Source organism: Rhinopithecus bieti, unplaced genomic scaffold (assembly GCF_001698545.2).
Source record: "Rhinopithecus bieti isolate Rb0 unplaced genomic scaffold, ASM169854v2 scaffold_2467, whole genome shotgun sequence".
Taxonomy (NCBI): domain Eukaryota; kingdom Metazoa; phylum Chordata; class Mammalia; order Primates; family Cercopithecidae; genus Rhinopithecus; species Rhinopithecus bieti.
In genome coordinates, this window is record NW_016803926.1 from 327,955 (window position 1) to 334,042 (window position 6,088).

A 6,088-nucleotide genomic window follows, 5' to 3' on the forward strand; every position below is an offset into this window, starting at 1 on the left:
TCCTTTTGAGCTTTGTGTATATTTAGGTTCCAGTCTAAGCATGGTGAAAATTACTAAAAAAAAATGGGGCAAGTAGGGGTGACATAATATTTATGTTTGAAATTTAGAGAAACCTGTAAATGAAATATCCATGTTAATATTTTCATAGAATGGTGTACCATCAGACACTGGGAAGCTGTGTTGGCACAGGCAATTGTGTGACATATTGAAATGTTACACTCAACTAGGTAAGATAAAACAATGTTTTGAGTTGGGGAGATGGAGAAAGTGTGAGATGGTAAAAAGCAGCCCAACTGAGAAATTGCTAATGAATTTTATGTAGAGTATGAGGGATAAAGAAGAGTCAATGATGTATGTTCCCCTGAGTGACAGAATTGTTGGTGGCAATATTACTGAGACGGTAAACATTGGGTGTTGGTTAAGATAGTTTGTGGAGAAGAATCGTGTTTTTTGTATGTTTGTTTTGAATATATTAATATTGAGACACTTATCGGTTAATGAAGTATATTTGTTAAATAGGCAGTTGCATATTATAATGAAGAATATAGTGACAGGCTAGGCACGGTAGCTCATGCCTGTACTCCCAGAACTTTAGGAGGCTGAGGTGGGCAGATCACCTGAGATCAGGAGTCCAAGACCAGCCTGACCAACACGGTGAAACCCCATCTCTACTAAAAATACAAAAATTAGATTAGCCCAGCGTGGTGGCAGGCATCTGTAATCCCAGCTACTTGGGAGACTGAGGCAGGAGAATCACTTGAACCCGTGAGGTGGAGGTTGCAGTGAGTCGAGATTGCATCACACTCCAGGCTAGGTGACAGAGTGAGACTGTCTCAAAAAAAAAAAAAAAAAAGAAAAGAAAAAGAAAAGAATATTGTGACAATACAACAATATTTGGGCTGAAGACTTCAAAGTCATCAATATAATAATGACTTGATAAACTACATAGGAGCAAAAGAGTTGGTATATACATAGAAGAATAGATGTCCTAGTAATGAGTTCTAAATAATTCCAACTTCAAATAATTAAGGAAAAAAACAGAAAGCAGTGGAAGAAATTGAGAAGAAACAACAAATAGGATATGGAGTAATTCAAAACATGTAGTGTTTCCATGGCTAAGTGCATTTGTCTTTAAAACAGTAGGGGTCTTCTGTTTCCTGGAGATGGCACACTTGATGTACAGATAAAATCCTCCCAGTACTGATTCTTATAAATGATAGATACAATATTTTAAACAAATTTTTTTTTCTGGGCAAAACAGAGCAGCTGGTAATGTTACAGAAACAACCAGATGCTAGAAGTGACAAGAAAAGAAAGCTGTATTCCGCAAATACAAGCTAACACTGGAGTTGATGTTTACTTAAAAATACTCTCCATTCTCCATTAGAATGGAAGCTGATCTTGAAAAGCCATCTACATACAATGTAGAGAAGGCAAAGATGTAGATTGGTTCTGGTGTGAAAGGAACTGAGACTTCTACATAGTGAGGACCCTAGTGGTTGAAGTTAGGGGAAAAACATTTGTCAAAAGGAGGATTTTCTGTCTTCATTTTTTTTCTCAGTAAAAGCAAGGGAACTAAAAGCTTCCTTTGAGAAATCCCAACTACACACCAGCATTCACTTGGCTAGTGTTTGAATTCTTACTTTTGTGACCTAAGAAATCTCAAGTTGAAAATTTACATTAATTTTTTTCATGGTTGCTTATACTGTCAGGCTCTACACAACTGCCTGGACAAAATAACACATAATCCTTTCTAAAAATAAATAAATACATAATCGCACTCACATTTATAAAAGAGACCTAAGTGATGTGATACAGAATAAATAAAATTTCAGGGAACATGAGACAATAATCAAAAATTGTTAAGTGTATCTGGAAACAAGCCCTGACATCAAAGACTGCCGAGAAGTTACCCAGAGTGATGTTGATGACCTTGAAATGGGTGGCTTCTTTCCAGATACAGACAGGAAACACTGACAGGAAAGATGTTAGGGTCAAGATAGAAGAAAGGCTGTATTAATTTCTTATTGCTGCTGTAACAAATTACCACAAACTTAGAGGCTTCAAACAACACAAATTTATTACTTAATAAGCTTGAAGATCAAAAGTCCAAAATGAATTCCCTTAAACTAAAATCAAGGCGTTAACAGGGCTGCATTCCTTCTGGAGGCTCTAAAAGTAAATCTGTTCCCTTGTCTCTTCCAGTTTCCAGAAGCTTCCCACATTCTTCTTCTAACTCTTTACTCATCTTCAGAGCCAACAGGCACATCACTTTGATGTCTGTTTCCATAGTTACATCTCCTTCTCTGACCCTTCTTCCTCTATCTTCCATGTTTTAAAGACTTTTTTGATTACATTCTGTCTATTCAGATAATCTAGAAAAAAATTATTGTCTTAAAATTCTTAACCACGTCTGTGAAATTTCTCTTTGCCAGGTAAAGTAACATAGCCACAGATTCCAGGGATTAGGACATGAACATTTTCAGAAGTCCATTAATGTGTTTTTCACAGAGGGTGGAAAGCTGTAGTGAAGTAAAAATAGACCACAGATTAGAGAATATTATATAAAGAGAAACAAGAGCAAAGTTAACGTATCAAAAGAATGTTTTGTTTTGCATTTAAAGAAGCAGGGGCCATCTATTTTTTCTTTCAGTGTATTTTAATGCACATTTTAAATTCATGATCTTCAGTCAATTTTGCATACTTTTTGGAATTATCTAGTGGGGAAGGGAAAATGATGACTCAGGTAAGAGATAGATATCAGCAGGAACAAAATCCACAAATAGATGAAAGGAGATGAGATAAAGAATGCAGGAGGAAGACAGCGGCATGCATTGAATGAAGACCATTCATCAAGTATAACTTTGATGGAGAAAGTTATAGCATAGTAGATTTATGGTGGGAAGCTTCATCTCAAGTATGATCTGATTGGTTCTATTTTTCGGAGAAATAAAAATAAGTTATTAGTAAAATTTGATATACTATTGGAGTTAGATTTAAATGTAAAGAGCCAACAGGACTGTTCAAGATAAAGTTACTGTCAGGGAACCAAACAAAAAAGTAGATACATTCTAAATTCCAGTGTGGAACACAAACAAAATTTGGAGCCAACAGTCAGGGACTAGAAAGGAATTATACTAAAGAACAGAGAGAATGGAAGCTAGTTAAGAAATTCGGGCAGGGTATATTGCCTGGATTAAAAGTATAGGACAGAAAAGCCTACAAGAAATAGGGACGAGCCTTCAGTCATGAAACAAGGGAGATGGAAAAAGTAATTGGTCTTTTCAAGGCCAGAATCCTCAACATCGTTTACCTCACCCCTTCTTAGATTGTAGACCCCCAACTCTGATTGAATGTACCATCAGAAATATTTTGAGTCATTTTCTTAATTTCCTATCTCATTCCTATTGCAATATAATTGAACAGGTAATAATATGTACCTTTGGTATAAAACTCTCTAGAATTAGCATCCTGGCTTGGTAGTTTACAAATATTAATATTTTGCTATTTAAAATACAAGTTATAGCAACGATGATGATGATTATACTCATTCTTATAACAATAATTGTAGTGTGCATGATGGTGTTGTTTTCATAGTAGTGATAATTAAAACCCTTTCTTTTATTGTAATAGAACAATTACTTCACAACTGGTTTGCCAGAATCCTCTTTCTGTGCCGAACAATGAGGCCTGAATAATTTTTTAACAACAAAAAAGCAATAATAAGAAAAATATTAAACCTTAAGATGTACTACAAACTTTCAGTTACAGACATTTATCTAACTACATGTCATAATTCATTTAATCTCCTATGAAATATTAATAGTGTTAGGTTAGTACTAATATAATACTATCCCTATCCTGGTGAGGATATTTAATATTTTGAGGCTTCAGGATATTAAATAACTCTCAGAATATTGAATAATAATTAAGTATCACACCTAATAAGTGGCACAGTTATGATGTTAATTTAAGTAATAAATTAGATAACACCTACAAATAAATAGTAAAATTATCATGTTACCGACTGTCTTCTTGTGAAGTGTTTCAAGAAATGTCACTTAGAAGAAAAACCCAGTTTGGAATTCATATGACCCTTATGCCCTGATCACCAAATAGGCCTAGGCCTTATACTTTACTTCTCTTATTGATGTCCATGATGAGAAAAACAAGTACGGTGGACCTATGTGAACTTTCTAATTTGTTTTCCATGTACAGAGAAAAGACATATATTTTTCTCTAACAGGATTGAAGTAATAGAGAAAATATATTTCCTATATTAAGAAATGTCTAGAAAATCTAAAAGTCTCTTGATGAGTAGATTTCATTGCTTGATAACTTGTATCCCACACAATCTGCTTTGATAAGAGGGAGAGGCATGGCATCGACAGTTGCAAAGAACAGAGAAGTAAGGAATTTTTACAAATAATAGATTTCATGTAAAATTATGAAATTCCAGGAAAGTACAAATATTTACTGTAAATAATACTAGAATGCCTGATAAAATTACCTGCATACCTGCTCTTGTTACTTCAGTGGTACAACCATGTGACCAAAAAATGTTATTTAGTTTTTTAGGATGTATTATTTAATAAGAGATTTCTCATATCCATTCATTATGATTGCAGTTCATAGAACTCCCAGTATTATCATGGGATTAAAGGCTCATTTTTCCATGTAGTCTTTATCTAAATTTTCAGTTATTTTGAGAAAGTCATTAGCCACTTTGTTTTGGCAGAAACACTTTTATTTAATAATACCTTTGCAAGCTTTAAGGTAAGATATATAAATTACTGAATGCCACTTTTCCAAATTATGAATGCTATTTATTCTTATTATATTTTCATTAAACTTAATGTAATTATCATAGAATCTATGAGCCATGGTAATAAAATGCTATGAGCAAAATCAGGTATTACTGATGTTGATATCTTAAGTAATGATTTAATGTTGTTTATATAAGATGGATAAAGATTGTGAATAAATATTATGGAGAGCAAGGAAATCATCTTGTATATGACTAATTACACTTTAATTCATTAATTTATTTTCAAGAAAGTAGGCGATGCATTTATTTATTTTCTGATTTACAAAGTGCACTAAAGATAATGCATATGGAATTTTTAAAAATTAGATTCTGTGTATTGATTAATCTATATTTTTACCCTTAAAAACTCACATAAACTAAAATATTTGAATCAGTAGCCCAATTCTTCAAATACATGTTTTATATCTCTGTTTCTTCTATTCTTATTCACTCCAACATCAAGTTTAATCCTGCCTTCCACCTCTGCTACTCAAGAAGAGGAAAGGCTCAATTGTGTTGCCGACTACCTTCATATCATTAAATTTAATGAGCACCTTTCATTCCTTATGTTTGACTTTGTCATATAGTTAGATGCTATTGAGGTTCTTCTCGAAACACTCTCTTCATTTGGCTTCTTAATCTTAACAATCTCCCAGTTTTCCTTCTATTTTTCTGGTAATCTCCTCTTTTCTTTGAATGATTATCCTGTTCTAAGCAGACATTATATGCTGCAGTTTTCCATATGGTTGATTCTCAGCCCTATTTTCTTTTCTTACTTTTTCTAAGACAATCTCTTCTATGCTGTAATGATCACCTTATAAAAAGATGGAGCATAAATTCAGGACTTAAGCTTAGACCTTTTCCAAGCTCTACTGCTGTGCATTTAACTGCTTATGGGACACCTTTACTTGGCGTCAAAGATACCTCAAAGGCCATATGTGACAAGTCTACAGCTAACATTTTTAATCTAAAGTTAGGAACAAGATAAAAATGCCCACTCTTGCCTCTTCTATTCAACATAGTACCAAATATCCTAACTGGAGGAATTAGGCAAGAAAAAGAAATAAAAGGCATCCAATAGGAAAGAAAACAGTTAAATCACTTGTTGACAGATGATATGATTTTATATATAGCATACCCCAAAAGACTCCATGAAAACAGTGGTAGAACTAATAAACTCATTTGGTAGAAGTGCAGGATACAAAATCAAATATGAAAATCAGTAGCTTTTCTATATATTGACAGCAAAATATCCGGGAAAAAAAAAAAAAAAAAAAAAAA